The sequence below is a fragment of the Pygocentrus nattereri genome, chromosome 17 (genome assembly GCF_015220715.1).
Source record: "Pygocentrus nattereri isolate fPygNat1 chromosome 17, fPygNat1.pri, whole genome shotgun sequence".
NCBI lineage: Eukaryota > Metazoa > Chordata > Actinopteri > Characiformes > Serrasalmidae > Pygocentrus > Pygocentrus nattereri.
The window spans coordinates 6,195,689-6,209,526 of record NC_051227.1 but is presented as its reverse complement, the minus strand read 5'-3'; the positions used below and the strand labels follow the sequence as shown (position 1 = coordinate 6,209,526).

General features: G+C 43.1%; 1 protein-coding gene across 3 annotated transcripts in view; it reads left to right on the top strand.

The window, feature by feature from the left end:
* The first annotated feature begins 1,039 nt into the window (after positions 1–1,039).
* Positions 1,040–13,838, top strand: part of fat3a (FAT atypical cadherin 3a) — a 228,981-nt gene continuing 216,182 nt past the window's right edge. For 2 of the 3 annotated variants that reach the window (XM_037546774.1, XM_037546773.1), the window contains exon 1: positions 1,041–1,256. The gene's annotated coding sequence lies outside the window, so the exon portion shown is untranslated. Of the gene's footprint in view, positions 1,257–13,838 lie in introns of all 3 variants that reach the window. The other variant, XM_037546775.1, reaches the window with a different exon arrangement.

The window sequence follows — 13,838 nt, the reverse complement described above, 5'->3', positions numbered from 1 at the left end:
CAGCAAGTTGGGTTGACCACCTCTACATGCCTAAATGCAGTGGACACTAAATGATGGACACTAAAACGTTTGTCAGGCTGAAGTCGCTTCTCCTTTACCAGCTTGTAGTTTGAATTCTCCCGTTCCACCTTAAATGCTGCAGTAGTTACATTCTGGGCCTCAAGCACCGTTTAAGGCGGAACGAGAAATTCGAACAAGAAGCTGGCGAAGGAGCAGTGACTACAGCGTCGTAAAAAGTCGAACGTTGGGCGGCATTTTACACAAACTGCTCTACTTTTGAGGAAAGGTTTCCTGCTGGAGATGTGAGAAAAGCAGCTATAGCTGAGCTTCGGATAAAAGCAGAGTAAAGCGAGTCTGCTTTTGTTTATGCTTTGTAGCCCATACTGGCACGTCAGCTCATGACTTGAGACCTATTGAAGCCCAGATGGTGGACTGGACACAAAACGTTGTGGTTTGATTTTTGCTGAAAGGACAAAAATGGCTCTTCTTAACGTTTGGGTTGCGACCCCAGGACTAAACGGGCTGAGAACGCTCTAGAACATCGAGAATGAGGTACTAATGAGCTTCACATTCCGAGTCCAGCTTGTATTTGAGGTGTGGTTGCCAGATCTCGGGCACATAACTTATGGAGGAATCACTGTGCATTGATGATAACTGGTGTCCTGGGGGTGGGGGGTCTCTGAGGGGCGGTCCCGCTGCTGTGTGTCAATATGTCAGTGTGTGTGTGTGTGTGTGTGTGTGTTGGGGGTGTATATATCTCACTCATACGTGTGTAAACGCGTGCGTTTATGCTTACGTATTAGGGCGCGTGGGAGCTCCGCGTCTCCTCGAGCGCTTTCATTTCTTTTCTTTTCTTTTCTTTTTTTTCTTTTTTTTGGTTGAACTCTGTCTCGTCCGGTAGGTTGCGCTGCGCGCGCTTCCCCGAGCCTCTCTCACTCTCTCACACACACACACTTCTCTCGCGCGCACACGCAGTGGGAGAGAGAGAGAGAGAGAGCGAGAGAGAGAGAGAGACAGAGAGCGAGAGAGAGAGAGAGAGAGAGAGAGAGAGAGAGAGAGACAGAGTGTTTGAGCACATTGCTGTGCAGCAGCCTCGGCGAGGCGCGAGGGCTACCGATGCCTGAACGTCGCACACACTAACGCACACGCTCACCCGCGCGCGCGTCCGCAACTTCTTATGGATGGTAGTCCGGAGTAGCGCGCGGGATCCTGGCGGAGCGGATTTAGCGGCACGAGGAGAAAAAGGAGGAAAAAAGGTACTGTGCACGCGGGACTTCTCTCTCTATGCGTGTGTGCTTGAGTGTGTGCGCTCGCTCGCTCGTGCGTGCGTGCGTGTGTGTGTACTGCGGTAAAGCTGCCGGACGGACTGGGGTGTTGGGGTCCGTGTGTGAGTGTGAGTGAGTGTGTGAGTGTGTGTGTGAGTGTGTGTGGTACCGATGAGCTGCGGTCAAGATCGCTGGAAAAACGTCCCGAGTGAGGAGCGCGAGGCGAGAGCTCAGATAAATGACATCAGTGTGTGAACAAGGAGTGCGCGTGCACTAGTGTGTGGGTGTGCTTGCATATACATATATATGCACTAGTGTGTGCGTGTGTGTATGCATACATATACTAGTGCAAGACATGTCATATACATACACAAGTGTGTACACAAGTGTGAGGTGCTTTTTTCAGGGTGTGTAACTGTTGGGGTGTTTGAGTGATGCAGTGATTATGTGTGTGTGTGTGTGTGTGTGTGTGTGTGTGTGTTTGTGTGTACTTGTGTATGTGTGTATTGTTCTAGATATAAGTGTACAGGTGATGGTACATGTGTATCTGTGCAGTCACTGTGTACGTGTGTAGTGACTGTGTGTAGTGACTGTGTGTGTATACAGTGGTTGTATATGTGTGCAGTGTATACGTGCAGTGACTGTGTGTGTATACAGTGGTTGTGTATGTGTGCAGTGTATATGTGTAGTGACTGTGTGTGTATACAGTGGTTGTGTATCTGTGCAGTCACTGTGTATGTGTGCAGTGTATATGTGCAGTGACTGTGTGTGTATACAGTGGTTTTGTACCTGTGCTGTCACTGTGTATGTGTGTAGTGACTGTGTGTAGTGACTGTGTGTGTATACAGTGGTTGTGTATGTGTGCAGTGTATATGTGCAGTGACTGTGTGTGTATACAGCGGTTGTGTATCTGTGCAGTCACTGTGTATGTGTGCAGTGTATATGTGCAGTGACTGTGTGTGTATACAGTGGTTGTGTATGTGTGCAGTGTATATGTGTAGTGACTGTGTGTGTATACAGTGGTTGTGTATCTGTGCAGTCACTGTGTATGTGTGCAGTGTATATGTGCAGTGACTGTGTGTGTATACAGTGGTTTTGTATCTGTGCAGTCACTGTGTATATGTGCAGTGTAAATATGTAGTGACTGTGTATGTATACAGTGGTTGTGTATCTGTGCAGTCACTGTGTATATGTGCAGTGTATATGTGTAGTGACTGTGTATATATACAGTGGTTGTGTATCTGTGCGGTCACTGTGTATGTGTGCAGTGTATATGTGTAGTGACTGTGTGTGTATACAGTGGTTGTGTATCTGTGCGGTCACTGTGTATGTGTGCAGTGTATATGTGCAGTTACTGTGTGTGTATACAGTGGTTGTGTATCTGTGCAGTCACTGTGTATATATGCAGTGCATATGTGTAGTGACTGTGTGTATACACTGGTTGTGTATCTGTGCAGTCACTGTGTATATGTGCAGTGCATATGTGTAGTGACTGTGTATGTATACAGTGGTTGTGTATCTGTGCAGTCACTGTGTATGTGTGCAGTGTATATGTGCAGTGACTGTGTGTGTATACAGTGGTTGTGTATCTGTGCAGTGACTGTGTATGTATACAGTGGTTGTGTATCTGTGTAGTCACTGTGTATGTGTGCAGTGTATATGTGTAGTGACTGTGTGTGTATACAGTGGTTGTGTATCTGTGCGGTCACTGTGTATGTGTGCAGTGTATATGTAGTGACTGTGTGTATACAGTGGTTGTATATCTGTGTAGTCACTGTGTATGTGTGCAGTGTATATGTGTAGTGACTGTGTGTGTATACAGTGGTTGTGTGTCTGTGCAGTGACTGTGTGTGTATACAGTGGTTGTGTATCTGTGCAGTGTATATGTGTAGTGACTGTGTGTGTATACAGCGGTTGTGTATCTGTGCAGTCAGTGTGTATGTGTGCAGTGTATAAGTGTAGTGACTGTGTGTTTATGATTGTATATGAGTGTGAGTGTACTGATGGGATATGAGTGAAGTGATGGGTAGAGTGCAGTGATTATGTTTGTGTGTGTGGTGATTATATGAGTGCAGTTTCATGATTGTATATGATTTTATATTGGTTGTATATGAGTGTAGTGCCTGTACATGAGCCTAGAAATACTATATGAGTGTAATGATTATATATGAATCTATCAACTGGACAAGAGTGTGGTGAAGTGACTGCTTATTAAGATTAGATTAGATTAAGTGACCCTTATTAGTCCCACAATGGGGAAATTTCACCTCCGCATTTAACCCATCCATGCAGTGAAACACCACATACACACTAGTGAGCACATACACACACTAGGGGTAGTGAGCACACTTGCCCAGAGCGGTGGGCAGCCCGATCCGCAGCGCCCACCAAGGACACCTCAGTCATGTGCTGTCAGCTCTGGGGATCGAACTGGCAACCTTCCGGTCACAAGGCTGTTTCCCTAACCTCCGGCCCATGACTGCCCCCAATATGAATCTATTGACTGTATATAAGTGTAGTGACTGTATATGAATATTATAGACTGTATATGAATGCAATGATTGAGTATGAATGTAGTGACTGCATATGAATCTGTTGACTGTATATAAGTGTAGTGACTTTATGAATATTATAGACTGTATATGAGTGTAGTGATTAAGTATGAGTGAAGTAACTGCATATGAATATCAACTGTATATGAGTGTAATGACTGCATATGAATATTATAGACTGAATAAGAGAGTAGTGGTTAAGTATGAGTGTAATGACTGTATAGCAGTGTGGTGACTGTATGAGTGTAGTGATTGAGTATGAGCAGAGTGACTATATGAGTGTATCAATTATATTAGTGTATTGATTGTGTGTAGTGATTATGAGTATAGTGACTATATGAGTGTAGCATTCATATGAGTGTATTGATTGAGTGTAGTGATTGAGTATGAGTATAGTGACTATATGAGTGTAGCATTCATATGAGTGTATTGATTGAGTGTAGTGATTGAGTATGAGTATAGTAACTATATGAGTGTATCAATTATATTAGTGTATTGATTGCGTGTAGTGATTATGAGTATAGTGACTATATGAGTGTAGCATTCATATGAGTGTATTGATTGAGTGTAGTGATTGAGTATGAGTATAGTGACTATATGAGTGTAGCATTCATATGAGTGTATTGATTGAGTGTAGTGATTGAGTATGAGTATAGTGACTATGAGTGTAGTGATCACATGAGTGTATTGATTGAGTGTAGTGATTATGAATATAGTGACTGTATGAGTGTAGGAATCATATGAGTGTATTGATTGAGTGTAGTGATTGAGTATGAGTATAGTGACTATGAGTGTAGCGATCACATGAGTGTATTGATTGAGTGTAGTAATTGAGTATAGTGACTGTATGAGTGTAGCGATCATATTATTGTATTGATTGAGTGTAGTGATTATGAGTATAGTGACTATATGAGTGTAACGATCATATTAGTGTATTGATTGAGTGTAGTATTTATGAGTATAGTGACTATATGAGTGTAGCGATCATATTAGTGTATTGATTGAGTGTAGTGATTATGAGTATAGTGAATATATGATTATATTAGTGTATTGATTCAGTGTAGTATTTATGAGTATAGTGACTATATGAGTGTAGCGATCATATTAGTGTATTGATTGAGTGTAGTGATTATGAGTATAGTGAATATATGAGTGGGCGGCACGGTGGCGTGGTGGGTAGCGCTGTCGCCTCACAGCGAGGAGGGCCTGGGTTCGATTCCCCGGCCGGGTGGCCAGGGTCCTCTCTGTGTGGAGTTTGCATGTTCTCCCCGTGTCTGCGTGGGTTTCCTCCGGATTCTCCGGTTTCCTCCCAAAGTCCAAAGACATGCAGTCAGGCCAATTGGACATGCTAAATTACCCCTGGGTGTGAGTGTGTGAGTGACTGTCTGTGTCTGTCTGTCTGCCCTGCGATGGACTGGCGACCTGTCCAGGGTGTATCCTGCCTTCCGCCCGAAGACTGTTGGGATAGGCTCCAGCATCCCCCCGCGACCCTGACGGAGAAGCGGCTTAGAAAATGGATGGATGAATATATGAGTGTAGTGATCATATGAGTGTAGTGATTATGAGTATAGTGACTATATGAGTGTAACGATCATATTAGTGTATTGATTGAGTGTAGTAATTATGAGTATAGTGACTATATGAGTGTAACGATCATATTAGTGTATTGATTGAGTGTAGTAATTATGAGTATAGTGACTATATGAGTGTAACGATCATATGAGTGTATTGATTGAGTGTAGTAATTATGAGCATAGTGACTATATGAGTGTAACGATCATATGAGTGTATTGATTGAGTGTAGTAATTATGAGCATAGTGACTATATGAGTGTAACAATCATATGAGTGTATTGATTGAGTGTAGTAATTATGAGTATAGTGACTATATGAGTGTAACGATCATATGAGTGTATTGATTGAGTGTAGTAATTATGAGTATAGTGACTATATGATTGCAGCGATCATATTAGTATATTGATTGAGTGTAGTGATTGAATATGAGCGTAGTGATATGATTTTAATATGTGTATTGACTGTATGAGTGTAGTGATTGAGTATTAGTGTTACGACTGTATATGAGTGTAGCAATCACACATGAGTGTAATGACTGCATACAAGTGTATTGATTGATTGTAGTAATTGTATATGTGTAATATAGTGAATATCTGAGCATAGTGATCATATATGAGTGTAGCGACTGTATATGAATGTGGTTGATTATATATCAGTGTAGTGATTTAGGCACTTTATGTGTCTGAAGTGGTTGTTAATATGCGTATTCAGCAGTTTCTCCATGTGAACGTGTTTGCCGGGTAAGGCAGCGGAGCAGCAGAGTGGAGAGCGGTGCTGATCTGCAGTGTGTGCAGACTGGGACAAAAGAAAGTGTGTGTGTGTGTGTGTGTGTGTGTGAGTGTGTGTGTGCGTGTTGAGTCTATGCTTGTGGATTCGTTGCTGAAGAAAAATAAAAGGAAAGAACCTGATAATGCGAGTGATATTTGGAGACAGATTGGTTTACGTAAGACACACACACACACACACACACACACACACACACACACACACACACACACCATGTATAGCATCATGGCAGTACCACACCCACAGGGGCACACAGCAGCAGCCAAAGTTTCTCCAGGAAATTATTGTGGACCCTTTGTGTGTGTGTGTGTGTGTGTGTGTGTGTGGGAGCGAGAGGGAGGGAGTGTGTGGCGGAGACAGAGAGGAGGGGTGAGCGAGGGAGGTTTTGTCTCTGGTATAGGACTCTCTCTCCCTCTCTCTCTCCAAACAGCTGTCTGAGTTATATGATACGGCTTTTTTCTGTCACTCCACCTGTTCAGTTCTGTGTGTCGTCCGTGTGTTTGGGTTCTCCGCTCACACAACATGCAGCACATTTATTCCAGCTCCGCTCTTCTCAGGAGCCTCACTTTCAGCTCCTCAAAGAATCTGCAGACACACCTCCAAAGCTCAGTCTTAGAAGCTGGTTGATGATTTTCAGTAATCAAACCCATTCAGTGGTGCTGAGGTCTGGACTCTGGGGCGGTCAGTCCATCGTTCAGCTTCTTTGTTTCATGTGTCCGTCTCCTTTTCTCAGTGAGGTTCTTCTTGATCAGCTGCACGTCCTTTCAGACCCACAGTCTTCTGACAGTGGAAGGATGGACAGAAACACCAGTGGATGTTTTCAGATCTGAAGCAGCTTCATTTTCTCCTCTCTCTCAGAGATGAAAGCTTTACATGCTGTTTATCTGATGGGGCAGTTCTGGGGTCAACCAGGTGTTCCAGCTGGTAGTTAGGAGGCCCATTTTCTCTGGAGCTTTTGGAAACTCCTGTTTTTTCACTTTGAACTCCTCTCCTCACGAACATCTGAAAAAGGAAGAACTTGTACTACTCTGTTGTCCGAAGAAAACCTTGTATCTCCAGATGGTAACTTTACTCGGGAAGGAAAAAACCTGCATTACTTTTAATGTAAGTCAATGGAACCAGACATTTTTCCAAGTCGTTTTGGCCCGTTTCTTTTGGTCCATTCATCATGAAATTTATGCACAATGTAAAGGGCAACGGACGCTTTCAAATCATGTCAAAAATTGAAAAATGACAAAAAACGGAGATGCAAGGTTTTGTTCTGACAGCAGTGACTTTGTTTTAATTGGAGATGAACTAAATGACTCTGACTTTTGCACAGAACTTACTGTTGTTCTGTTGTGTTTACGTTAGTATTTGCCTTCATTTGTGATTACGAGGCATTAAGTAAGTATTAATTCTAAATAACACATTTAGGGTTGGGGGTGGTGCATCTTAGGCCCCCTGAATGTTGAGGAGTTTTTCTAACTTGTAGAGATGCAGCTTCGGTTAGATAGAGAGGCCCCTCCCCCACTCGCCCTACGCACAGCAACTCAGCGTGGTTGGGGTGGGGGGGTTGTCTAGGGCTGAGGGGGTTCTCAGCATCTGCCTGTGCCAAATGCCAACGCTCTCCGGACGCTTCGCCTTTACATACCGTTAGACATTAAATCTGTTTGTGTGTGTGTGTGTGTGTGTGTGTGTGTGTGTGAGAGAGAGAGAGAGAGAGAGAGAGAGAGAGAGAGAGAGAGACTGGGGAAAGATAGGGCAAAGAAAGAGAGAGGGAAAGGGGGAGGGAGAGAGAGAATAGAAGAAAAGAGAGAGGGAAAGTTTTTGTGTGTGTGTGTGTGTGTGTGTGTGTGTGTGTGTGTGTGTGGGGGAGGGTGTGCTGATGTGATGCTGCTTCTGCTCAGTGTTTGTGTCATTGTTTGCGTGTGTGTGTGTGTGTGTGTGTGTCTTTTGTTCAGTGTTGAATGCTGTGTCAACTCAAGAGCCCCTCTAGACCCCCTAATCCAACTCTCTCAACTGTCTCTCTCTCTCTCTCTCTAACCCTCTCTCTCTCCACCTTCTCTCTCTCTAACCCACTCTCTCTCTCTCAACCATCTCTCTCTCTCTCTAACCCCCCCTCTCTCCACCATCTCTCTCTCTAACCCTCTCTCTCTCTCAACCGTCTCTCTCTAACCTTCTCTCTCTCAACCGTCTCTCTCTTTCTCTCTCTGTAACCCTCTCTGTCTCAACCATCTCTCTCTTTTTCTCTCACACTCTAACTCCCTTTTCTCCCCTCTTACTCTATCTCTCTGTCTTTCTATTTTATTTGTCTCATCTCTCTCTCTCTTTCTTTCTCTCTCTCTCTGTTCCACTTTCTGTTAAAATTGTCATGCTCAGTCATTTCTCTGGGCTGTTCTCTTTTTCTTAAGTATTTATTGTATTGAGAAAGAGAGAGAGAGAGAGAGAGAGAGAGAGAGAGAGAGAGAAAGAGAGAGACATGAGACAAATAAAAGAAAAAGACAGAGAGATAGAGTAAGATGGGAGAAAGTGAGTTAGAGAGTGAGAGAAAGAGAGATGAAAGAGTTGAGAAAGAGTTGAGAGAGAGTTGACAGAGAGTTGAGAGAGAGAGTTGACAGAGAGTTGAGAGAGAAAGTTGAGAAGGAGTTGAGAGAGAGTTGAGAAAGTGGAGAGAGTTGAGAGAGAGTGAGAGTTGACAGAGTTAAGAGATAAAGTTGAGAAAGAGTTGAGAGAGAGAGATGAGAGAGTTGAGAGAGAGTTGAGAGAGAAAGTTGAGAGAGTTGAGAGAGATGAGAGAGTTGAGAGAGTTGAGAAAGAGTTGAGAGAGAGAGTTGAGAAAGAGTTGAGAGAGAGAGAGTTGACAGAGTTGAGAGAGAAAGTTGAGAAAGAGTTGAGAGAGAGTTGAGAAAGAGTTGAGAGAGAGAGAGTTCACAGAGTTGAGAGAGAAAGTTGAGAAAGAGTTGAGAGAGAGTTGAGAAAGAGTTGAGAGAGAGAGAGTTGACAGAGTTGAGAGAGAAAGTTGAGAAAGAGTTGAGAGAGAGTTGAGAAAGAGTTGAGAGAGAGAGATGGGAGAGTTGAGAGAGCATCGAGAGAGAGATGAGAGAGTTGAGAGAGAGTTGAGAAAGAGTTGAGAGAGTTGCGAGAGAGAGATGAGAGAGAGTTGAGACAGAGTTGAGAGGTGAGAGAGAGTTGAGACAGAGTGGAGAGAGTTGTGAGAGAGAGATGAGAGAGATGAGAGAGATGAGAGAGATGAGAGAGTTGAGAAACAGTTGAGAGAGTTCAGAGTTGAGAGTTGAGAGAGTTGCAATAGAGAGATGAGAGAGATGAGAGAGTTGGGAGAGATGAGAGTTGAGAGAGTTGAGAAAGAGTTGAGAGAGTTGCGAGAGAGAGATGAAATAATTGCGAGAGAGAGAGATGAGAGAGTTGCGAGAGAGAGATGAAATAATTGCGAGAGAGAGATGAGAGTTGCGAGAGAGAGATGAGAGTTGCGAGAGAGATGATAGAGTTGTGAGAGAGTTGCGAGAGAGTTGAGAGTTGCGAGAGAGTTTTGAGAGAGAGAGTTGAGATTTGCAAGAGAAAGAGAGTTGAGAGAGAAAGTTGAGAGAGTTGCGAGAGAGTTGAGAGTTGCGAGAGAGAGTTTTGAGAGAGAAAGAGTGTTGAGTGGGAGAGAGAGTTAAGAGAGAGAAAGAGAGTTGAGAGAGAGAAAGAGTTGAGTGGGAGAGAGAGTTAAGAGAGAAAGAGAGAGAGTTGAGTGGGAGAGAGAGTTAAGAGAGAAAGAGTTAAGAGAAAGAGAGAGAGTTCAGTGGGAGAGAGAGTTGAGAGAGAAAGAGAGAGTTAAGAGAGAGAGAGATAGAGAGAGAGAGTTGAGTGGGAGAGAGAGTTAAGAGAGAGAAAGAGAGTTAAGAGAGAGAGAGAGAGAGAGTTCAGTGGGAGAGAGAGTTAAGAGAGAGAAAGAGAGTTAAGAGAGAGAGAGAGTTCAGTGGGAGAGAGAGTTAAGAGAGAGAAAGAGAGAGTTAAGAGAGAGAGAGAGAGAGAGAGTTCAGTGGGAGAGAGAGTTAAGAGAGAGAAAGAGAGTTAAGAGAGAGAGAGTTGAGTGGGAGAGAGAGTTAAGAGAGAGAAAGAGAGAGTTAAGAGAGAGAGAGATAGAGAGAGAGAGAGTTGAGTGGGAGAGAGAGTTAAGAGAGAGAAAGAGAGAGTTGAGAGAGAGAGAGAGAGAGAGAGAGAGAGAGAGAGAGATGGATATGCAGTGTCTGGTTGGACTGCTCAGTAAGTCAGAGTATAAAATAAGAAAAATAAACAGGGCATTGGCCATGAGTGTGTGTGTGTGTGTGTGTGTGAGAGAGAGAGAGAGAGAGAGAGAGAGAGAGTTTTTGTGTGTGTGTGTGAGTGTAGTAGTCATTGTACAGTAATAACTCTGCGTGTCAGGGGACGTGGGCAGGGATGTGTGTGTGTGTGTGTGAGTGTGTGTGTGTGAGTGTGTGTGTGTGTGTGTGTGAGAGAGAGAGAGAGAGAGAGTGTGTGTGTGTGTGTGTGTGTGTGTGTGTGTGTGTGTGTGAGTGTGTGTGTGTGTGTGAGAGAGAGAGAGAGAGTGTGTGTGTGTGTGAGTGTGTGTGTGTGAGAGAGAGAGAGAGAGAGAGAGAGAGTGTGTGTGTGTGTGTGTGTGTGTGTGTGTGTGTGTGTGTGTGTGTGTGTGTGTGTGTGATGGGGGGTTCACAGCCTTTATGAACACTGATGAACTTCCTCCAGACTAAACGTCTGCGTGTGAATGAACCTGTGTGTTCGTTACTGAATTATTCTAAACTCACACAGTGTAACACACGGCTGGATTCCAGACCTGACCAATCAACTCCAACCTGCAAGGTCAGCAGCATCGTCTGAAAAGGAATATATCACATCTTTTGTACGATTATAGTACAAACACACATGAGTTCAGTAAGAACAGTTCACAAACCACACACACAACTTCACATCCAGTGCGGCTGACTGTACAATAACACTGTAGTGCAGTCGACCTTCACACATCTTTCACATGAATATACAGTGCAGGTTAAATGTTATAAATAATGTGCTCATATGAATGAAGAGAGTGGGAGAGAGAGAGAGAGGGAGAGGGAGAGAAAGAGGGAGTGGGAGAGAGAGGTGGGGAGGTGGAGCGGGGGAGAGAGAGAGAGAGAGAGAGAGAGAGAGAGAGAGAGAAGACTCAAGGCAGAGAGAGAAAGAAAGAGAGAGAGAGAGGAGTCAGGGGAGAGAGAGAGAGAGAGAAAGGAGTCAGGGGAGAGAGAGTGAAAGAGAGAAAGAGAGAGAGGGCAAGAGAGAGAGAGAGAGAGAGAAAGGGGGGGCTGATGGTGCATCCTACCGTTTATATGTTGATCAAACTCCTGGACTGAGACAAACAGACTTTTCAGCCATTTGAGTGCATTTAATGTAGTTTAGTGCATCCTATTCATAAACTGTTGTACAGTATGTGGGCAAAAGTATGTGGACACCTGTCCAACACACCTATATGAGCTTGTTGGACATCCCATTCCAAAACCATGAGCATTAATATGGAGTTGGCCTCCCCTTTGTTTCTATCACAGCTTCCACTTTTCTAGCAAGCTTTGGATTTTGGACTGTATCTTTGGGAATTCGTGTCCATTCAGTCTAAAGAGCATTTGTGAAGTCACTGATGTTGGACAAGAGGGTCTTTCTCTCAATTGACGTCCCAGTTCAGTGGGTGTTCAGTGGGGTTCAGGTCAGGGCTCTGTGAGGGCCACCAAACTGGTCATCAGACTGACAGATAGAGAAGTGTGATTCATCACTCCAGAGAGTCCAGTGTGCCTTACACCACTCCAGCTGAGACTTGGCATTGGGCATAGTGAACTGTGCAGCTCCACAACCGTGGGAACCCATTTCAAGAAGCTCCTGAGGCTCAGTTCTTGAGCTGATTTTGCTAGATGCATCCATTTCATAATAAAAGCACTTACAGTTGTCTAGGGTAGATCTAGCAGGACAGAAACTGCCAATGTTTGTCTATGGAGACTGCAAGGCTATGTGCTTGATTTTATCCACCTGTTAGCAGTGGGAGTGGACGAAACACCTGAACCCAATAATTAGCAATAGTGTCCACACACTTGGTCATATAGTGTATTTGTCAGTGTGTGAGTGAGTGTGTTCTGACCATGTGCAGTTGATTTTGTGATGACCTCGTCCCCCCAGCCTCCAGGGCTGATGGGCATTGATCTGCTGAACCACCACCAGCAGCAACCACACACTAACACGCTCACCCTCAGAAGGCCTGGTCTGGGGCAGTGGGTCAGAAAAAACATCTGCCAATCGCGGCTCTTAACTGTGACAAATGGTCAGTCACAGCTCACCTTGAGTCCTTTGAGTGCTTCTTTTTTCTTTGGTGAATGATTTAATGCAGTTTTGGAGAAAATGAATGAGCAGGGTTTGAACTGTGGCAGAGGTCTGTGGTGGTCTTGGGTGGTGGAGGTCTGGGGTGGTTTGCTAAACAAACTCTGGTCATGTATTGGTTCTTGAACAGAAATATGTTAGTGTGGACAAATATCACATTCTCCAACAGCCCAGTCTTTAAAAAGATGGTTCTTCAACTGTTCTTTTGTGAAAACAGTGGTCCTATGTAGAACTGTGAACATTCATGCTATTTGCATGCTTAAATGGCTCTCTTGAGATTGATGGAGACTATGTTAATAATAAGATATTAAATAATTCATAGTACATACTGAGTAATTCACAGTAGATACTGAATTATTCATAGGAGATACTGGAATTCATAGAAGTTACTGAATAATTTATAGTAGATACTGAAAAATTCATAGTAGATACTAAATAATTAATAGTAAATACTGAGTAATTCACAATAGATACTGAATAATTCTTAGTAGAGACTGAAAAATTCATAGTAAATACTGAGTTATTCATAGTAGATACTGAATAATTCATAGTAGTTTGAATAATTTATAGTAGATACATAAAATTCATAGTAGATACTAAATAATAGCAAATACTGAGTAATTCCCAGTAGATACTACATAATTCATAGTAGATACTCAGTAATTAATAGTAGTTACTGAATAATTTATAGTAGATACTGAGTAATTAATAGTAGATACAGAGTAATTCATTGTAGATATGGAATCATTTATAATGGTACTGAGTAATTCATAGTAGATACTGTAGATATGGAATCATTCATAGTAGATACTAAAAAATTCATATTAGATACTGAATAATTCATAAATGATACTGAATAACTCACAGTAGTTACTGAATAATTCATAGTAGTTACTGAATAATTCATACTAGATACTAAATACTTCATAGTAGATGCTGAATAAATTGTAGTATTTAGTGACTTTATGCCATATTTTGCAAATATAAAGCCATTTCATTTCATTTCGAAACAGGTATAATCTTGAAAAGGAAAATGCAGATTTTTTATGATATGATGAAAATTCCAGCCTCTGCTACCAGCTAAGAACAGTCGAATCAGCACCAGCGTGATGCTGACTGCTGTTATTACAGTGCATTAATATCATTAGGCTATTATACTTCACGCTTCATGTTTCTGAGTGAATCCGTGCGAGAGCTCCCATCGCGGCCTGCGTTAGGCTGAGGACTTTAAGCTGCGCACTGTTACCGCCATTAAGCTGGTTGCTCTTTTATAATTAGGGCAT